This window comes from Rhinatrema bivittatum, chromosome 12 (assembly GCF_901001135.1).
Source record: "Rhinatrema bivittatum chromosome 12, aRhiBiv1.1, whole genome shotgun sequence".
In the NCBI taxonomy this organism is placed as follows: Eukaryota; Metazoa; Chordata; class Amphibia; order Gymnophiona; family Rhinatrematidae; genus Rhinatrema; species Rhinatrema bivittatum.
In genome coordinates, this window is record NC_042626.1 from 84,816,016 (window position 1) to 84,839,058 (window position 23,043).

A 23,043-nucleotide genomic window follows, 5' to 3' on the forward strand; every position below is an offset into this window, starting at 1 on the left:
TGACGCCGCGTCACTCGACGTGCCACCGACGTCACATGCTTCTCGCCAAGGATTGCAGAAATGATGTCCTCACTCCTCGCTCGATCACCAGGGAGTTGTGGTAAGTCTGGGGGGGGGATTAAGGAGGGTGAGGGGGTTTAAATTTTTTTTTTGCACATATGTACATATACCCAACTCATTGGATTTTTTTTATGTCCATATTGGCCGCAAGTGGGACCCCCTTTCGGACATAAAAAATATGAACATAAAATTTTGCTCTGCACATCCCTAGTAACTCCTAACATGGAACCTAACATCATGTGTTATTTTTCCCTATGTGCAACACCTTTTCTTTGTCCACATTAAATTTCATCTGCCATTTGGCTGCCCAGTCTTCCAGTCTCCAGCAATTTATTACAATCCGCTTGTGATTTAACTGCTCTGAATAATTTTGTATCATCTGGAAATTTGATAACCTCACTTGTCGTATTCCTTTCCAGATCGTTTATAAATATATTGAAAAGCACCGGTCCAAGTACAGATCCCTGAGGCACTTCACAGTTTACCCTTTTCCACTGAGAAAATTGACCATTTAATCCTATTCTCTGTTTCCTGTCTTTTAACCAGTTTGTAATCCACAAAAGGACATCATCTTTTTTTTTGGCTAAAATAGCCTCTTTCACCTCACCTTTTAACCATGCCGGTAGTCATTTTGCCTTCCTTCCATCTTTCTTATTGCATGGAATTCATCTGGACTGCACTTCTAAGATTATAGTTTTAAACAATGTCCATGCCTGTTGAACATTTTTAACCTTTGCAGTTGCACCTTTCAGTTTTTTTCTATTTTCCTCATTTTATCAAAGTTTCCCTTTTGAAAATGTAGTGTTAGAGCTGTAGATTTACATATTGTTCCCCTTCCAGTCATTAGTTCAATTTTGGTCATGTTATGATCAATATTGCAAGTGGCCCCACCACTGTTACCTCTCTCACCAAATCCTGTGTTCCACTAAGAATTAAATATAAAATAGCTCCCTCTCTTGTTGGTTCCTGAACCATTTGCTCCATGAAGCATCTGCCATTTGGATTCCCAATCTTCCAGTCTCACAAGGTCCTCCTGCAATTTATTACAATCCACTTGTGATTTAACTACTCTGAATAATTTTGTATCATTTGCAAATTTGATTACCTTTTACATGAGATAAATTGTGTCTGCCTTCCTGTTAATAGGAGGCACTGTGAGGAAGTGTTCTCACATCCACTTCAGTAACTCCACATATTGGAGAATAGCTAACATTTTATACCTAGTATCCTCTTCAGTCATGAATTGAAATGGAATGGCCTCCACCATCACCTGAACAAAACCTGCAAAGGAGTAGTCCTCCAGCAGAGACTTCCTTCTATCATCTGGAGGAAATGTTTCTGAGGGGAAAACATCTGAAGCGTCATTGAAAGCCATGGAGGAGTCATCCCCCCAGAATTCATAGGTGCCCTTGTCTCCGCTGTTATCAACTGGTGACAGAGCCCTAGGCATTTAGCCCCTGGCCAGTGGTGTAGGCACCGGTTTGACTGGCCATTTTGGCCCAGGCCCCGGTGCCGCCTCCTGTATCAGAGGGCCTTCCTCCTCTGAGAAACCGGGGATGACAACTGGATCGGCTGTTGGGGGTGCTGATGCCCTGCAGGGCATTGATGCCACCCCTGGAACTGACACTGGGGACGGGGTTGGTAACATACTGATAAGCGCATACAAGGATTCAAGCAGAAGCTCAAGGTATCAGTGTCACCAGCGGTGCGTAAAGGCAGAGGCTCGGCAACATCATTGTGCCACTGTTAGTGCACGCTAACTCTCGGTAGCGTGCACTAACAAAAACTAATGAAAAATAACAAAATCTAACGGTTTTTGTTAGTGCGCACTGATGGGGAGTTAGCGTGCACTAATGGGAGTTAGAGCGCAGTAACTCAAAAAACAATTTTTTGCGAAAAAAAAACCACGAACCGCAAAAAAACAACATTTTCAGCGGCGGCCAAAAAATGAAGAATGACACGAACACAAAAAACGATTCACATCTCTACCTGAAATGCCGTCAACAATCTCCATCATAGCATGCTGCCTTCCTAGTAGAGATGTGCTTCGTTTTTTTCTGCCGTGTCGTTTTTTGACTTGGATACTTCGTGGTAAATTTCGGGTTTTCTCGTTGCGTTTTTTTGAAAAACGCAACGAGGAAACCCAAAACCGGGCCAAAAAACGAAACGGCAAAGGAAGCTTAAAAAAAAACCACCCCAAGCATTTAAAATCAGTTTTCTACATAAATACAAACTACCCCCCCCCCATCCCGATCCCTCCCCAAGACTTACTAAGTACATCCCTGGTGGTCCAGCGGGGTCCCGGGTTCCATTTGCCCTCCGTGCCCGTGCTACTGCAAGCCGTGCTCTTTAAAATGGTGCCGAATAGCCTCTGAACTACCATGTCACAGGGGCTACCGGCGCCATTGGTCAGCCCCTGTCACATGGCCATTGGCACCATCTTGTGCTCCTGTCATGTGACTGGAGCTGACCAATGGCGCCGAAAGCCTCTGTGACATAGTATGGGCAAAGGCTATCGGCGCCATTTTGATTACTGGCAGCCGACAACGAAATCGCTTTCGGACCCCCGCTGGACCCCCAGGGATTATTGGCAAGCCTTGGGGGGGGTCAGGAGGGGGCTCTTGATTTCGTTGTCGGCTGCCAGTAATCAAAATGGCTCCGATAGCCTTTGCCCATACTACCTTATTTTAAACACCCGGGTCCCATCCCTGATTCTGAGATCTTGAATCCTGATTCCCTGAATCCTGTTGCTGGTCTTCGAGTTCACTGTCCCAGCTTCCATCCATGACCAAGTTTCAATTCCTTAGTCTGCTCCGCCTTTAGCATGGTCCGCAACCAGCCCACGGATTATGTAGGGTGCGCAGTGGGGCAGGACTCTCCCAGAATCTTTGTCATGTTTCTAGTGCCAAGTCTTCATCATGTTTCAAGCCCAGATTCTGCTCCATATTCGGCATGGCCTGCGACCAGCCCACGGGCTGTGTAGGGCGTACTGTGGCACAGAACTAATTCCAAACCTGAACCTGAATTTGAAACCTGAACCTGAATCTGTCTTCGTCTAATCTCTAAATCTTCAGTGCCATCGTCTAAGCTCCAAGGCTTCTGTACCTTTGTCTAAGTTCCAAGTCTTTGGTGCCTTTATCTAAGTCCTTGTCTCCAGAGTCATCTCAGTCCTTGCCTCTGACAGTCCTGATGCTCAAGCCATTCCCAAGTGGCCAGTCCAAAAGGGCTTTTGAAGTGGCTGGAGGGCTACCCCAGATACCAGCATTGCATTGTTGGGTCTCACTCCTGGTGCATGCAGGTTCAGCGAGGCATTGAAGCCTATGTTCGAAGTTTAAGCCACATTCCAAGACAAGAGTATTCCAGTTCCAGTCATCCCATGCTGTATACACTCGCCTACCCACTGTGTGTACCTTGGAGCCTTGCCCTGGGGTTGTGCCATGGTCCAAGGGCTCACACTCTCCCTTCGATCAGCCTCAAATCCAGTTGCAACACCCTCTCTCACAAAGAGACTGCACTGCCATCACTGGCAAGCAGGAAGGGAGGCTATTTAGTTCAGGGCTCCTGCCCATGGAGACTAGTTCCTTAGAATGTGGGGAAGATGAGCTCTCCCCCCCCCCCCCCCCACCCCCCCACAGGAATGGTGCGGTCCTCCATCCTCACTGTCCGAGCCTCCATCAATACCGATCGATTGGTGAAATGACATGGATCTCCTGCCCAGATAGAACTCAGGCAAGTCCCCAGGTCAGTGGCCGACATGGATCAAACACCAGACTGATTTCTGTGAGTCCTGCCAGCACCAGACAAAGGCACAAAAGGAAACAGAGCAAGGAGAGGACACAGAAACTAAACTGCAAGTGTAGTATTTATTTACTAAGGAATAGAATTAGACTCTGCCAGACTGCACAGTGACTAAAGCCCGACATGTGGCTGGCTGAGAATTGAGGGGAAGAGAAAAATGTTAAATAACTACCAAAAGGTAGAAAAATAGAAAAACAGCTGCAGTTCCAGAAAAAAGCCACAACAAAAACTGGGATGAAATAGCAAAGCTGAATACCATACCTCATGGCTCCACAGAAAAAAGAGACTGAGGGACTCTGCCTAGGGGATAGGGTGATAAATACACTACAGTAGAGCTTGTGAGAAAGCTCTAGAATTTTTTAGATCAAAGTTCCAGATGGGGCTCCATCTAATGATGTCACCCATGTGTGAGGATTGCCATCTTGTTTGTCTTTGGAGAAATTAGACCTTCTGACCAAGAGTCTGCAGATGCATCTTCTGATGCTATGGCATTCTGGACTTGTCTCTTGGAACAGTATAGGGGAAATTTGTGATTGAAGGAAATTGCAAAGATATTCACTTGAGGAGTTCCCCATTGCTGGAAAATGCTTTGTAGACACTCATGGTGAAGAGACTATTTGTAAGGTTATAGATGACGGCTTGGGGAGTCCAATATTATGTTGTTTGCCTGAGAAATGTACGGCAAAGAGGTGACTATTTCTCTATCACCCAAGACCATATTTTGGTCGCTTCTTAGTACAGTCTGAGAGATTCTGTTCCTCCTTTGTTGCTGCTTGTGGGATCTGTTAAGATAAAAAGGGAATTAAAGTTCTTTGTGAGAGTTCACTGTTGAAAGTCTTTCCCTCCCTCCTATCCCAACTTCCACCCACCCTAAGCTCAAATCATATGATATAGATTACTGCATAATGAAAGGTTTGGGAAGATTTTCAGATTGGCTGTCAATTCGTGACCTAATACTTAGTGACCTAAGTAGAAAGCTGATTGACACTAAGTTTCAAAGAAACAGTTGGTCCAATTTATAAATTAAAAGGGGGTTTGGGATAATTGTAAATAATAGTATCTATTAGTGGTCTTATACAAATAAATGCAAAATTAATCCTGACCAAAACTAAAAGAAATAGGACTATTAAGAGATTTATTTAGATTACACTTTTTGCAGCACTTCAAAGTGGCTTACATTCAGGTACTGTAGGTATTTCCCTATCCCCAGAGAACTCACAATCTAAGTTTGTACCTGAGGCAATGGAGAGTAAAGTGACTTGCCCAAGATCACAAGGAGCAATAGCAGGACTTGAACGGTGGTCTCCTGGTTCATTGCCCACTGCTCCAACCACTAGGCTACTGCTCCAAGAGAGCATAGGTAAACAGATTAGAATCATATGTTAGGATAAATTATTAGTCATCAATTCAAGTACTGTTTTGTAGGGATGTGAATCGTGTCCCCTATCGTCTTAACGATTGAAATCGTCTGGCAGGAGAAGAAAATCGTGTTTGGCATGATTTTTTAGTTAAAAAATCGTTAAAAATCGTTTTTTCCGATTAGTGCGCACTAACTCCCGTTAGTGCGCACTAACCGGGAGTTAGTGCGCACTAACCATTGTTAGTGCGCACTAGCAGAAAATGATACAATTTGACACTTTTCAGGTCAGTTAAGGTCAGTTTAGGAATGAATATGTATTCCTATTGGCTGCCCTCTTATTTATTCATGTTACCAAGGTTCCCACTGACAATATATGGGGGATGGGAAATGGAAACAGTTGGTAGCTTGACAAAAAAAGTAATGTGATCAGTCAATGTGACTAGAACTTGTACCCTAACCCTGATACCAGGGGTGTTGTGATCTTCCTGCACACAGTGCCCTAACCCTGACACCAGGGGTGTTGTGATCTTCCTGTACACAGTGCCAGGAGTCCTGTACACAGGGCCAGGAGTGTTGTGATCTTCCTGCACACAGTGCCCTAACCCTGATACCAGGGGTGTTGTGATCTTCCTGCACACAGTGCCCTATCCCTATTAATACCAGGAGTGTTGTGATCTTCCTGCACACAGTGCCCTACCTTGACACCAAGGGTGTTGTGATCTTCCTGCACACAGTGCCCTATCCCTATTAATACCAGGAATGTTGTGATCTTCCTGCACACAGTGCCCTAACCCTGATACCAGGGGTGTTGTGATTTTCCTGCATGCAGTGCCATATCCCTGATACCGGGAGTGTTGTGATCTTCCTGCACTCAGTGCCATATCCCTGATACCGGGGGTGTTGTGATCTTCCTGCATGCAGTGCCCTATCCCGGTTACCGGGGGTGTTGTGATCTTCCTGCATGCAGTGCCATATCCCTGATACCGGGAGTGTTGTGATCTTCCTGCACTCAGTGCCATATCCCTGATACCGGGGGTGTTGTGATCTTCCTGCATGCAGTGCCCTATCCCGGTTACTGGGGGTGTTGTGATCTTCCTGCATACAGTGCCCTATCCCTAATACCAGGAGTGTTGTGATCTTCTTGCACACATCCCGGTATCAGGGATAGGGCACTGCGTGCAGGAAGATCACAACACTCCTGGTATCAGGAATAGGGCACTGTGTGCAGGAAGATCACAACACCCCTGGTATTAGGGATAGAGCACTGTGTGCAGGAAGATCACAACACTCCTGGTATTAATAGAGATAGGGCACTGCATGCAGGAAGATCTCAACACCCCTGGTATCTGGGATAGGGCACTGTGTGCAGGAAGTTCACAACACCCCAGAGGAGTGAGGGTCAGGCAGCTCCCCCCTGTCTGTGAAGCCAGCCTCTCACTAGTAATGCAGGCGGGATAGGGCACTGCATGCAGGAAGATCACAACACCCCTGGTATCAGGGTTAGGGCACTGTGTGCAGGAAGATCACAACACCCCTGGTATCAGGGATTGGGCACTGTGTGCAGGAAGATCACAACACCCCAGAGGAGTGAGGGTCAGGCAGCTCCCCCCTGTCTGTGAAGCCAGCCTCTCACTAGTAATGCAGGGAGGGTGCTGTCTCAGCCTTCACCATCCTCCCCCCCCCCCCTCACCCACACACCATTCACTGGCTGGGACATGGGGGAAGTCAGGAGTGAGGGTCAGGCAGCTCCCCCCTGTCTGTGAAGCCAGACTCTCACTAGTAATGCAGGCGGGATAGGGCACTGCATGCAGGAAGATCACAACACCCCTGGTATCAGGGTTAGGGCACTGTGTGCAGGAAGATCACAACACCCCTGGTATCAGGGTTAGGGCACTGTGTTCAGGAAGATCACAACACCCCTGGTATCAGGGTTAGGGCACTGTGTGCAGGAAGATCACAACACTCCTGGTATTAATAGGGATAGGGCACTGTGTGCAGGAAGATCACAACACCCCTGGTGTCAGGGTTAGGGCACTGTGTGCAGGAAGATCACAACACCCCTGGTATCAGGGATAGGGCACTGAGTGCAGGAATATTACCACACCCCTGGTGTCAGGAATAGGGCACAAGTTCTAGTCATATTGACTGATCACATTACTTTTTTTTTCAACTACCAACAGTTTCCATTTCCCATCCCCCCAACCATCACCTCAGTTGGAACCTTGGTAACATCAATAGATAAGAGGGCAGCCAGCCAATAGGAATACATATTCATTCCTAACTGACCTTTACTGACCTGGAAAGTGTCAATTTGTATAATTTTCTGTTAGTGCGCACTAACTGGAGTTAGTGCGCACTAACACGATTTAACGATTTTTAACGATAAATCGTTAGAATTTCTATTGTATTGTGTTCTATAACGATTTAAGACGATATTAAAATTATCGGACGATAATTTTAATCGTTGAAAAACGATTCACATCCCTACTGTTTTGTACCAGGAAGGGGAAAGATATCAAGTGATTTAGGTCAAATTTTTGTCATATGAAAATAAAATTTAAGTAAATTTTTAGGAGAGCTTGACTGGTGTCATCATATTGGATTTCTGTGGTAATTATTTCTAGTTGCACTGGCTTACTTTTATACCCTAAGCAACAAGAGTCTACAAAGGAAGCCACACCAAACTACTCACCTCATAGATTTATAAATATATTTTATAGTCTGAAAGAACAAGATAAGATACTTCATGCTTCACAGAAACAAATAAGCAAGCCGACAGGGCTAAAAACAAGGATTCTGAACATGGAGGTGGAAATTAGATTTCACAGGCTAGCTAATTTTACTTACAGGACAGTCATGGAAATAGTAGGGATTTTGCTAGGTCTCTCATTTCTTTCAACAGGTACCAAAAGCTCCCAATCGATGAAAGATAGCTGGGAAACATTGTATCACCAAAGCTATCACCACCACTACCACTTCTACTGCTGTCCAGACAGATGTCCTGATATACAGTGAAGAACAAGTTCAGTGTGAGAAAGGTCTGCAGATCAGTTCCCTCAGGAAACAAGTGGTGGAAGAAAGAGGTGGCAGCAAGACTAAGAAGCATATGGGAAATTGAGGATGACATCAATAAAATGCTTATCAAGGTGTCAAAAATGGAAAAAAATCAAGCAGAGGGGCAGGTGTTTGGGTAATTGCCAAGTTCTTGTGGCCTGGTTTTGGCCTCTGTTGGAAACAGGATGCTGGGCTTGATGGACCCTTGGTCTGACCCAGCATGGCAATTTCTTATGTTCTTATGTTCTTAAGACAGCAGGACCCAGATTACTTACATATGATCTGAATTTCTCACTTAGAACCCTTTTTTCTACTCACAGAAAAGTGCAGTTGCTTACCTGTAACAGGTGTTCTCCTAGGACAATAGGATGTTAGTCCTCACATGTGGGTGACATCATCTGATGGAGCCCGGCATGGAAAACGTTTGTCAAAGTTGCTAGAAACTTTGGCCAGAAGACTGAGTATGCTCATCCTGCTACTATCCACGCGTCCATGCAAGACCCCCCTTCAGTCTCGTAACATAGCAAAAATACGAGCGAAAAACGAAAAACAACAAACCGAAGGTGAACCCAACATTGTGGGGAGGAGGGCGGGATTCCTGAGGACTAGCATCCTGCTGTCCTAGGAGACCACCTGTTACAGGTAAGCAACTGCGCTTTCTCCTAGGACAAACAGGATGGTTGTCCTCACATGTGGGTGAGTACAGAGCTCCAGACTGCCCCATTCAACCAGCGAGACCAACAGTGGCCGAACAAGATGCCAACAGGCACAACACAACTGTAGCGCTATGGGAAAAACAGAGGGCGGTCTGGTCCCACAAGGAGCACAAGTAGAGAGAGTTAGGTTCAGTTCTGGAATAGGTTGCATAGGTTGGACTGATCAAAGGCTATTCCTATCAAGGCAGTAGTGAGCTGCAAACGTGTGGCGAGAACTCCAGCTGGCAGCCCAGCAAATTTCTGAGATGGGGTCTGCACGCAAATGAGCCACTGATGCTGCCATGGCCCACACAGAATGAGCCTTCACTCTGCCAGCTAGCTGAAGGCCTGCCTGTGCATAACGGAAGGCAATGCAATCCGCCAGCCAGTTCAATAGGGTTTGTTTACCCACCACCACACTCAGCCTGTTGGGGTCAAATCACACGAAGAGTTGGGAGGACTGTCTGTTGCTCGCCATGCGATCTAAGTAGAAGGCTAACGCCCATTTACAGTCCAGGGTGTGGAGAGCTCGTTCTCCAGGAAGGTAATGTGGTCTCGGAAAGAAGGTGGGTAAAACAATCGACTGGTTGATGTGCAACTCAGTCACCAACTTGGGCAGGAACTTAGGATGTGTCTGCAGGACTACACGGTCATGGAAGTACTTCGTGTAAGGTGCGTATGTAACCACGGTCTGAAGCTCACTGACCCTGCGAGCAGAAGTGATTGCCATCAGGAATATGACTTTCCAGGTGAGAAACTTCAGGTCACAGGACTGCGGAGGCTCAAAGGGAGGCTGCATCAGTCTTGCCAAGACAACGTTGAGGTCCCAGGATGCTGCTGGTGGCTGAAAAAGGGGCTTCTGTTGGAGGAGACCCCGCATAAAACAGCCAATGAGGGGCTGGACCAAAATGGGCGTACCAGCAACATCGCGGTAGTACGCGCTGACAGCGCTGAGGTGCACTCTGATGGAATTGGTCTGGAGCCCAGACTCGGACAATTGCTGCAGGTAGTCTAGCAACCAGGGGAGAGGGCACGAGAATGGGTCCAAACCATGCCCTCCACACCAGATGGAAAAGTGTTTCCATTTTGAGCTGTAGGACTTCCTAGTCGAAGATTTCCAGGATTCAATCAGGACCCAGGAAACACAATCCAAGAGCTGTAAGGGCTGGAGGATTATGCGCTCAACATCCAAGTCATGAGGGCTAGTGCCAGAGGTTTGGGTGGCATAGATATGGTTCTGAGATATGAGGTCGGGCACTGACCCTAGCAGAATGTGCACATGCACTGACAGGTCCTGGAGAAGTGGGAACCAAACCTGCCGAGGTCAGGAGGGTGCCATGAGAATCATGGTCCCCCTGTGCTGTTGAAGCTTTGACAGAGTCTTCAAAAGGAGCGGGAGAGGTGGGCACGCATACAAGAGGCCCATCCCCCAGTGAAGGTAGAAGTAACCAAGATACTATTTGGCTGTGCACCTCCTTGCATTTCTATAAACCAGCAAGAAATCTCAGATCTATGAATAAAAACCTGCTAGAGGTTCCAACAATATGAATTGCCAGATTGAATGTTACAAGAGAGAGGGCATTTTCTGTGGCAGGGTCTGTATTATGGAACTCTCTTCCAACTCCTTTAAGGCAAATCACTGATGTCAAAGAATTCAAAAAAGCAATAAAAACACATCTTTTTAAAGAAGCTTTTGTAACTATGAACCAATAACAACCCAACACCCTAATTGCATATTTACTTGATTGCTGTATTTAGGTTTTCAGCCTCTTCATTCTTTCTGACTGTCTGTTGTTTTTGTAATTTAAGTATAGGGAACATAGTTATGGCATACTAAGTCATTAATTGGAAACATAGGGTCTTATTATTATGAATTGTATTTTTCTCCTACTGAGATTTTTTTTATTTTCATTTTTTATCTAATTTATTAATATTTTATTTTTTAAGTTTATGTACTCTAAGTTTGTATTTTATTATTTTAGTATTGATTTGATTTATTTTTATTTTATTATCATTGTAAACTGTTTTGCTCAATATGATATTGTTGAAGACGGTATAGAAATGCCTTAAATAAATAAATAAATAAAATAAATAAGGCATTGCAGGCTGGATGGCTGTTCCCCACTACTAGGGAGCAGAATCTCCGGCGTACCCCAGCGGTGGAATAGGTTGGCTGCCCCCGCATGGTTGAGGGATCACTCATATGGTTGGAAGGACTGACTGAGGCAGTCTGCCAGAACATTGAGGTGACCGGGCAGGTAGGTCGCCCGCAGATACATCCCTTGGAAGAGGGCACAGTTCCAGACCTGTACTTTCTCTTGGCAGAAGAGGAACGAGCCCGTGCCACCCTGCTTGTTGATGTACCACATCGCAACCTGGTTGTCCGCCCTGATCAGAACTTCCTTGGATGACAACTGATCTCGGAATGTCCACAAGGCATACCATATCTCCCGAAGCTCCAGAAGGTTTATCTGGCAACATGCTTCGGTGGCAGTCCAAAGGCCTTGAGTGTGTAGGTTGTTTGTATGGGCTCCCCACCCTTGAGGTGAAGCATCGGTGGTGAGGGTCACCTGGGGTGGTGCGGGCTGGAAGGGAAACCTGCATTCTACATTTGGGAGGGCTTCCCACCAGGCCAGAGATACTCTGAGAGGGTCCGTGACCATGACCAGAGCCTCTAAATCCTGAGATGCATGTTGCCACTGGGATCACATGGCCCACTGAGGGCTCCTCATTTTGTCAGGGCACGCACGATGCCCCTTGGGTGTCATCTGGTCGCACAGTTGGCACCCGCAGACATCATGTGAGACCCCCAGGCAGAGGATGCAAACTTCGTGTGGATCCATGATGGATATGGTCCACGGGCACTGGGGCCATCGACAAAAACTGGTCAACACCATGAAAAATACCCAGTGTGCGGTCAATGGCCAATGGACACTGTGGGGTGGGGAGTCGAGAATCAACCGCAAGTTGGAAAAATGTAAGTGAAAGGCTTACCATACCGAGGAGGCACTGACCGCGAAGGGGGACCCGACAAGGATCAGGAAAAACAGCGAAAAGAATCACCAAAAAAAAATCACAAAAAAAAATCGAGAAGTTGGAGCTCCACAGACCGCGACGCAACTGCTCAGGGCATGCTCAGTCTGCTGGCCAAAGTTTCTAAAAACTTTGACAAAAGTTTTCCATGCCAGTCTCCATCAGATGATGTCACCAATATGTGAGGACTACCATCCTGCTTGTCCTAGGAGAAGATATGTTCCTTTATTATAGTACAGCTTTTTATTATTTTATATATTTATATATTTATTTATATATTTATATTTATTTATTTTTATATACCGCGGCACATTCGGAACATCACCTCGGTTTACATGTAACAGTAATGCAGCAACAGGCTTTACAAGTAACATATAAGGGAAATAATGTAGCAACAGGCATTATAGAGTAAACAAATATGGTAACAGAAGAGAACTAACTGATGGAATTATTTACGGTTAAGAAAATGGGGAGTGGCAATGTGACGGAGGGGGGTAAAGGTGGAGTGAGGAGGGGGAATTAGAGGGGGGAGATCAGGAATTCAAGGGGGAAAAGAGTAACGGGAGGAAAGATTTCTAAGCTAATAATAGGAGGGAGATATTAGGGGGGTAGAGCTTGGGAGGGAGCAGGGGATGTGATCATTGAGGAGGTGGGAGGGTAGGTTACAGTGTTCAGGTGAAAGCTTGTAAAAAATGCCATGTCTTGAGATTCCTCTTGAATTTTCTAGGACATGGTTCCTGGCAGAGGCAGAGGGGCATGTTGTTCCAGAGAGAGAGTCCTGCGAGGGAGAGGGCACATTCTCTGGTGGTCACTAGTTTAGAAAGTTTGAGTGAGGGAGTGTGCAGAGTTGCAAGGTATTGCTTTCTGGTTGGTCTGTCCGAGGCGCGGAAATGGAGGTGCTCATTGAACCAGCACATGTCTTGGTTGTGGAGGTATTTATGAATGATTGTCAGTGATTTGAATATTATACGAGAGGGGATGGGCAGCCAGTGCAGGTGTCTGAGGACCGGGGTCATGTGATCATGTCGGTGGGTATTGGTGAGGATGCGGGCGGCGGCATTCTGGAGCATCTGCAGGTGTTGTATGGCATTCTTTGGAAGGCCAAGGAGGATGGCATTACAGTAGTCAAGTTTGGATAGAATGATTGTTTGGAGAACTGTGCAAAAATCGTTAAGATGTAGGAGAGGTTTAAGTTTTTTTAGCGTGTGGAGCTTGAAGAAGCCGTCTTTTAGTGTGGCATTTATGAACTTTTTAAGGTTGACGTGGTTGTCCAGGGTCACTCCTAGGCTACGGATGTTTTGGGAAAAGGTGGGGGTGGGGGGTAGGGTATTGGGGGGGAGTATGCTGGGATCATAGTGAAGGGGTGAGATAAAGAGTTCAGTTTTTGAGGTGTTGAGGGCAAGGTAGTTGTTTGATAGTAGGGCGTTAATGGCTGTGAGGGCAAAGTCCCAGGTCTTCATGGCACTGGGTAGGGTGTCTGTTATAGGTATGAGGATCTGGACGTCATCCACATAGATGAAGTGCGGAAGACCAAGATTGGAAAGGAGGCGGCAGAGGGGAAGGAGGTATATAGAGGTAGATCTTCAAACGATACGCGAGCGCGTACTTTTGTTCGCGCAGCAGGCGCGAACAAAAGTATGCTGGATTTTATAAGATACGCGCGTGGCCGCGCGTATCTTATAAAATCCGGGGTCGGCGCGTGCAAGGGGGTGCACATTTATGCAACCTGCACGCGCCGAGCCCAGCGCGGCCTGCCTGTTCCCTCCGAGGCCGCTCAGTGTCGGAGTAAATAAGGGGTATGGGGTTCTGAGGGGGAAATGTCGTTGAGGTGGTGATGGTGATGCGATAAGGCTGGTGGAGCTGTTAAGGGAGTACAAGGTGAGAGAGGGTATGCAGTGTGGCCCGGGGGGGGGGGGGGGGGGGGGGGGGGGGGGGGGGTTGTACGGCTAACTTGAACAGAGGGGGGTGGGGAGTGGAGTGGGGTTGGGGGAACTAGGGGTTGACACAAAGGGGCACGCTAAGGGGCAGGCCCCTTTGTAGCGCATCTTTGGTGTGCGACGCCCGGCGCGCATTGCCAGGGACGGCGCCTGCTTTTAAAGTCCTAAGGGTCACCGAAATCTTGCATGTCTGGTGGGCGGAACAAGAGGCCAAGTGGAGGGCCGGGGGGGGTCGGCATCCTCGGAGGGATCGACGTTCACGGCAGGGCTTAGGAACCCCGATGGGTCAAGGCGCAGGTAGTGTTTAAGAATGAGTGTGAAATCTGCTTCCGATGACTTTGTTAGTGGGCGGGCTCCGGTGTCGAGGTAGGCCGCAGGCGTCCAGTGGGCTCGATTTGTGCACAGGCCATCCAAGGGAACCCTGATCCCGGTGGGTTGGTGCTGATCGCGCGGGTGCGGCTGCAACAGGGTCGGAGGGCAGTGCGGGACAAGAGGACGAGCAGGGGACATCTCCTACTTTAAAAGTAAGTGTGGTCTGCTTCCGATGACGTCGTTAGTGGGCGGGCTCCGGGGTCAAGGTAGGCCGCAGGCATCCAGCGGGCTCGATTTGTGTGCAGGCCATCCAAGGGCACCCTGACCCCAGTGGGTCGGCGCCGATTGCGTGGGTGTGGCTGCGACAGGGTCGGAGGGCAGCGCAGGACAAGAGTTTTTGGTACAAGCCTTCACTCCGGATTACAAATATAACAACTTCTTACATTAAAAGTCTTAACAATTAATATTATGTATTAACAGATACACTTTGTTAACATTTATCTTTACTAACTGTAACATGGTAACACTGAACTTTACTAACGGTAACATGGCAACATTTAGCTTTACTAACAGGAACATGGTAACATTTAACTTTACTAACAGGCATGGTAACTAGTAGTTAATGTTAAACATATACCGGTATATATAAAGCTCTAGATTCCAATATATCTAAAACCTTCTTGGCACCAGGTTTGTCAACCACAGGTTGCCAGACTGGAAATGTTAAACATAATTCCTGCAGTTCAATTCAGCATTTACAATTATATGCAAAAGTTTAGGCACTCCTGGTCAATTTGTTTCTTTCAATGAATCTCTAATGCCTGTAACTAAAAACTCACCTGAGCTAAAAAATTCTAACTTATCCCTATCAATTAAAAAGCAGAATGAAAATACAAACAAAAAACAAACTTTGAAATGTTTGTATGCTAATGCCAGAAGTCTAAGAAGTAAGATGGGAGAATTAGAATGTATAGCAGTAAATGATGACATAGACTTAATTGGCATCTCAGAGACATGGTGGAAAGAGGATAACCAATGGGACAGTGCTATACCGGGGTACAAATTATATCGCAATGACAGAGAGGAGCACTGGGGAGGAGGTGTGGCACTTTATGTCCGGGATGGCATAGAGTCCAACAGGATAAACATCCTGCATGAGACTAAATACAAAATTGAATCTTTATGGGTAGAAATCCCTTGTGTGTCAGGGAAGACTATAGTGATAGGGGTATACTACCGTCCACCTGCTCAAGATGGTGAGATAGACAGTGAAATGCTAAGAGAAATTAGGGAAGCTAACCAAATTGGTAGTGCAGTAATAAAGAGGGTCTTCAATTACCCCAATATAGACTGGGTAAATGTATCATCGGGTCACACTAGAGAGACAACGTTCCTGGATGGAATAAATGATAGCTTTATGGAGCAATTGGTTCAGGAACTGATGAGAGAGGGAGCAATTTTAGATCTAATTCTCAGTGGAGCACAGGACTTGGTGAGAGAGGTAACGGTGGTGGGGCCGCTTGGCAATAGTGATCATAATATGATCAAATTTGATTTAATGACTGGAAAAGGAACAGTGTGCAAATCCAAGGCTCTCGTGCTAAACTTTCAAAAGGGAAACTTTGATAAAATGAGAAAAATTGTTAGAAAAAAACTGAAAGGAGCAGCTACAAAAGTAAAAAATGTCCAAGAGGCGTGGTCATTGTTAAAAAATACCATTCTAGAAGCACAGTCCAGATGTATTCCACACATTAAGAAAGGTGGAAAGAAGGCAAAACGATTACCGGCATGGTTAAAAGGGAAGGTGAAAGAAGCTATTTTAGCCAAAAGATCTTGATTCAAAAATTGGAAGAAGGATCCAACAGAAGAAAATAGGATAAAGCATAAACATTGGCAAGTTAAATGTAAGACATTGATAAGACAAAGAGAGAATTTGAAAAGAAGTTGGCTGTAGAGGCAAAAACTCACAGTAAACTCTTTTTAAAATATATTCGAAGAAGAAAGCCTGTGAGGGAGTCAGTTGGACCGTTAGATGATCGAGGGGTTAAAGGGGCACTTAGAGAAGATAAGGCCATCGCGGAAAGATTAAATGATTTCTTTGCTTCGATGTTTACTGAAGAGGATGTTGGGGAGGTACCCATAATGGAGAAGGTTTTCATGGGTAATGATTTAGATGGACTGAATCAAATCACGGTGAACCTAGAAGATGTGGTAGGCCTGATTGACAAACTGAAGAGTAGTAAATCACCTGGACCGGATGGTATACACCCCAGAGTTCTGAAGGAACTAAAAAATGAAATTTCAGACCTATTAGTAAAAATTTGTAACTTATCATTAAAATCATCCATTGTACCTGAAGACTGGAGGATAGCAAATGTAACCCCAATATTTGAAAAGGGCTCCAGGGGCGATCCGGGAAACTACAGACTGGTTAGCCTGACTTCAGTGCCAGGAAAAATAGTGGAAAGTGTTCTAAACATCAAAATCACAGAACATATAGAAAGACATGGATTAATGGAACAAAGTCAGCATGGCTTTACCCAGGGCAAGTCTTGCCTAACAAATCTGCTTCACTTTTTTGAAGGAGTTAATAAACATGTGGATAAAGGTGAACCGGTAGATATAGTATACTTGAATTTTCAGAAGGCGTTTGACAAAGTTCCTCATGAGAGGCTTCTAGGAAAAGTAAAAAGTCATGGGATAGGTGGCGATGTCCTTTCGTGGATTGCAAACTGGCTAAAAGACAGGAAACAGAGAGTAGGATTAAATGGGCAATTTTCTCAGTGGAAGGGAGTGGACAGTGGAGTGCCTCAGGGATCTGTATTGGGACCCTTACTTTTCAATATATTTATAAATGATCTGGAAAGAAATACGAGTGAGATAATCAAATTTGCAGATGACACAAAATTGTTCAGAGTAGTTAAATCACAAGCAGATTGTGATAAATTGCAGGAAGACCTTGTGAGACTGGAAAATTGGGCAACCAAATGGCATATGAAATTTAATGTGGATAAGTGCAAGGTGATGCATATAGGGAAAAATAACCCATGCTATAATTACACAATGTTGGGTTCCATATTAGGTGCTACAACCCAAGAAAGAGATCTAGGTGTCATAGTGGATAACACATTGAAATCGTCGGTACAGTGTGCTGCGGCAGTCAAAAAAGCAAACAGAATGTTGGGAATTATTAGAAAGGGAATGGTGAACAAAATGGAAAATGTCATAATGCCTCTGTATCGCTCCATGGTGAGACCGCACCTTGAATACTGTGTACAATTCTCGTCGCCGCATCTCAAAAAAGATATAATTGCGATGGAGAAGGTACAGAGAAGGGCTACCAAAATGATAAGGGGAATGGAACAACTCCCCTATGAGGAAAGACTAAAGAGGTTAGGACTTTCAGCTTGGAGAAGAGACGACTGAGGGGGATATGATAGAGGTGTTTAAAATCATGAGAGGTCTAGAACGGGTAGATGTGAATCGGTTATTTACTCTTTCGGATAGTAGAAAGACTAGGGGGCATTCCATGAAGTTAGCATGGGGCACATTTAAAACTAATCGGAGAAAGTTCTTTTTTACTCAACGCACAATTAAACTCTGGAATTTGTTGCCAGAGGATGTGGTTAGTGCAGTTAGTATAGCTGTGTTTAAAAAAGGATTGGATAAGTTCTTGGAGGAGAAGTCCATTACCTGCTATTAAGTTCCCTTAGAGAATAGCCACTGCCATTAGCAATGGTTACATGGAATAGACTTAGTTTTTGGGTACTTGCCAGGTTCTTATGACCTGGACTGGCCACTGTTGGAAACAGGATGCTGGGCTTGATAGACCCTTGGTCTGACCCAGTATGGCATTTTCTTATGTTCTTATGTTCTTAAGTGAACAGAAGCTGACGCAACCTCTACATGGTACAACAATTTCAAAATGTATGCAAGTACTTTCCCTTTGAAAATTAAGTACAAGAGTTGTACCCCTAGACTTTGTATTTAGGTGGACAATTCTTACCCCCTATATTTTCAACCTTTTGTGAATAACAGTATTCAGCCATTTTGAATAATGAAGTTTTACAACCATGCTTCAACCCATCTGTGCTATTAAATACTTTGGCCTACAAAATCCTATTAAATATTATTGTTCAGCTCATAGTAGGGACATGTGGTATCAGCTGTAGTAAGATAATTTAATGCAATGCTGAGAACACATCATCATATGATCCATAGTGGCACTTTTGGGTATTTTTTTCTAAATATTGTCTGTAGTGATGCATTACTGCAGCCAATATATGTCCATATTCTACAGATGCCACCAACTTTCTTTTTTTGTTGATGCCGGAAGCCTCAGATGTTTATTAATTGCTTTCAGATAATTTTCTCTCTCCTGTATTTATTGGCAGTTAAATACAAGTGTTTTAAAATAAATAGCATGCAGCACACATCTTCCTTAGCAACTTCAATTTGAATACAACAGGGTGGATCACATCAAAGATAAAGATGGCAACTTCTAGTGTAGAAAAAAAATAGCTTTAGGTGAACTATTTTGAGTGATCTTACTGAGGAAACTATTCCTTTCAATATAGTGTAGAAATCACGATGAAACAGTATAAAAAGGGTTCAGGCTCAGCTTCAGTTCCCTACAGCTGTTCCTTAAGTAATTTGTGATTCCAGTAAATTTTACTTGAGTCAGAATAAAAAAACTAAAATGCTATATACACAATGCGATGGCACCCATGTATTTTATATCATTATATCTAGTTAGGGAAAGGAAGCAGTATCTCTCTGCATCACTGTAGCTCTAACTGTATATAGACTTTTAGATGCTGAAAGCCACCAATTTGTAAACGTGACACAAATGCGACAGATACATTTGTTCTCACCCCTCACCCTCCCCTTTCAAACTGTGCAAGGGCTTCCCAGACCTCATACCAATCTCCGCTCTGTCCTGAGTTACAAAGCCTGTAATCAAAATGGGTTTATATATGCTATTTATAATTGTCTTTTTAAACAAACAGCTCCACATTTAGCATGCAATCAAATCAGAAATACACAAAAAACATAAAGAACTAAAGAGAATGAAAAAAAGCTGCCAATGAATCATTTATAATTAACAAAATCTGATTTGTGCTTTAAATAGAGATCAATGTGTTAGCAGCTGACTGACTGGGTTGTGAGGACATATTCACCTTCTTGTAACTCTCCAAGCAAAGCTGTCACACCTCCAGAATCATCATTTGTTTTCTTAACAAAGCTTCAGGGGGCACCAGGCTCTCATTGAAATTTCATTAATCTAATGGAGTAAAGTCCTATACTAAAAAAAAAAAAAATCAAATTCTCCTTGGACGAGGTGCTACCTGGGAAAGATAACCTCTGTTTGAACTCTCAGATTCCCGATTGCTCTGCTATTAGTCTGAGGAAGCCGACAGAAACAAGGCTGATTACAGCCACCGGCTGCAACATTTTTTTTTTTTAACTAGCAATTTTGAGTGCAAGTGCCATAGTGTCAGATGAAGAAACACAACTGTAGGGAAACTGTTCCAAGTAACATATAGCAATGAAGGACAATCTGTCTAAATGTTACGCATGTGCCCATCGTGAGTTCATACCTAGTATATTCTTGAATGCAAATAAAGACTCTGAAAAAAAAGTACCTCTGAAAAAACCTAAAAAACTATAAAACAGTATCTTGTTTATGAACTAGTATGCTTATGTAAACATTTATTTACAATTTTGTTTGGTCTTCTTCCTAGGTTTTCTTTCCTTCCCCCCAAATCCTGTCCCGTTCCATAGCCAGGATGGCTGACCAGATGACACAAAAATCCTTTAAAGGTCTGAAGGTTGCCTGCTCCAGCAGTAAATCCTTAGAGCACCAGTCAAGCCAGACTTAGCAGCACCTGCAGTGGAAGTGATCACCAAGAGCTCATCAGTTCTCCAGTACGCCCAAATCCTAACTGAGCCAAAAGACTGGAGCTAGCATGGCAAATCCTTTCTTAAAATGTTGTAATGCATTAATGGGCTGCATGAGCATTACTGCATAGATATATGTTGCCTAGAATGATTTATTTAAGAACATAAGATGTTGTCATACTGGGTCAGACCAAAGATCCATCAAGCCCAGCATCCTGTTTCCAACAGTGGCCAATCCAGGATAGAAGTACCTGGCAAGTACCCAAACATTAAGTAGATCACATGCCGCTAATGCTCGTAATAAGCAGTGACTATTCCCTAACTTGCTAATTTTAAAAAGAACACGCGTGTGCCCATAAACATGTGAGCAGAGATATGCTGCAATTTTATATCGTGCGTACACATACATTTAAAATATCCCTGCCGTGCGTGATCTTAAGAGTGGCTCGAGTAAATGTCCCAAGCATATTGCCACTAGGGCTTTAACGGTTTTTACACACATATGCTAACACAAGAGAAAAACTGGTTTGCCCAGTCCTTACAAGGGAGAGAGAGAGAGCACTGTAGGAGAAACACTATGACACTATGTATATCTACCACTGCAAGAGGGGCATTTTCAACTCAAGGTGAGTCTGGGAGGGGTGCGGTGTTACATTGGTACACTACAGACCCTTACACCCTGGCCATGGGGGAGGGAATGAAGGACTTGAACAGGTAAATGTAAATTGGTTATTTACTCTCTCAGACAATAGAAGACCTAGGGGGCACTCCATGAAGTTATCAAGTAGCTCATTTAAAACCGAGAATATTATTTTTCACTCAATGAATAATTAAGCTCTGTAATTCATTGCCAGAGGATATGGTTACAGCAGTTAGTATAACTGGGATTTAAAAAGTTTGGATAAGGTTGTTATGACTCAAACCCACCCTGAGCTGAAAGTGCCTCTCTTACAGTGGTAGATATATATAGTGTCATATTGTCTCTCTTTCCCCCCCCCCCTCATATATATGGAGTTCAGCAATCTTGAAGACCCCTCTGGTTCTTCATCATGTAAACCACCCACTTGACCCATAACCCTCATGTTGTGCTGAAATCCCTAAAACTTGAGATCTCCAGACTTGGTCCTCATCAGGACTAGCATTATAGTTACGCGGATAACACACTCCATGCGCACTCCATGGTCAGTTTTTCTAAAATTCGGATTTACACGTGTAACTCTTATTTAAGGAGTCTTCTATACCGATATTAGTAAAGACATCATATCGGTTTACATTGAACCAAAGAGAGGAAAATTACAAAAAACAGGGGAGAGGGGAGGGGATACAATTGAGCCAATAGGAAAGATAGGAAGGCGCAAAGAGCAAAAAAACAACAGGTGAACTTGAGAAACTTTGAGAACAAGTGCAATGGCAATTCAAACATTATGACATTATAATGCATACGGGGAGTGACTGAGGAGGGGCTGTTAAGGGTTTTGGGGGAAGGCTTGCTTGAAGAGCCAAGTCTTTAGTTGGGATCTGAATTTTATAATGCATGGTTCTAGCCTGAGGTAGGTCGGAAGTGAGTTCCAATGCATGGGGCCAGCAATGGAGAGCGCCTGATCCCTCGTGGATATAAGTTGTGCTTTCTTTAATGAGGGCACATGGAGGGTCCCTTTGTTAGAGGTCCTGGTAGGTCGGTTAGGGCATGTGAGGCGGAGGGGCTCGTCGAGCAAATTGGAGTTGTGTGTATATATGGCTTTGTGAATGATGGCAAGTGTTTTATAGAGGATACGAGATGGGATGGGGAGCCAGTGCAGGTCCTTAAGGATCGGGGAGATGTGATCATATTTATGTGCGTTGGAGATAGTTCTGGCTACTGCATTCTGCAGCATTTGGAGGGGTTTTATGGAGGAGTAGGGTAAGCCTAGGAAGAGGGAATTGCAGTAATCCATTTTGGACGCTAGTGTGGCCTGGATGACAATGCGGAAATCACTGGCATGGAGTAGCGGTTTCATTTTTTTCATGATATTTAATTTGTAGAATCCCTCTTAAGGATGGCACTGATGTGTTTTTTGAGGCTCAATTGCTGGTCTATCTGAACCCCAAGGTTTCTAGCGCAGGGCTGAGTGTGAAAGGTCTTGTAGGCGGGGTCATTTGCGAGTGAGGGTTTAATAGATAGATGTTGGGAGATGGCACCGCCCAGGAACGCCTATTCCCCACCCCTTTTTCATGCCCTTGAAACGCGCATGGGTATGTACGCGTGTACTTCGCGACTTCTTTAAAATTCGTGTATGGGGCCGTTTTTGCGCAAGCACGCTTTTAAAATCTACCTGAAAGTCAAATGGCCTAATAGCAATTTATGGACTTCTCCTCTAGGAATTTGTCCAAACCTTTTTTTAAATCCTGCCTTAATCACATCCTTTGGCAATGAATTCCAGAGCTTAATTGTGCAATGAATGAAAAAAAAAGTTCTCCATTTTGCTACTTGTTAAGTTCAAAGAGTGCCCCTTAGTCCTTCTATTACCTGAAAGAGTAAACAAACAATTCACATTCACTTGTTCTAGTCCTCTCATGATTAGAAAATGACAAATCCATCAAGCTAAGCAACAGCCTCCTTGCTAGCTGAGTTCAAAGTTATTTTATTGGCCTCTCAGAACTCCATCATTACTCTCTGCTTCAGTGGCAAGTGGTATCAGGGAATTGGATTCAGACAGTAACCAAAGAGGGCCTTGACTTTTACGGTTTGGGAAACTGATAAGAATGGGGGTATCCTGCATGGAGCTGCAGATACTATCATAAGCTTGCTGAGCAGACTGGATGGACCATTTGTTTTTTTTCTGTTATCATTTCTATGTTTCTATGTTAGGAATTATTTGGAAAGCAATGGAGAACAAAACTGAGAATATTACAA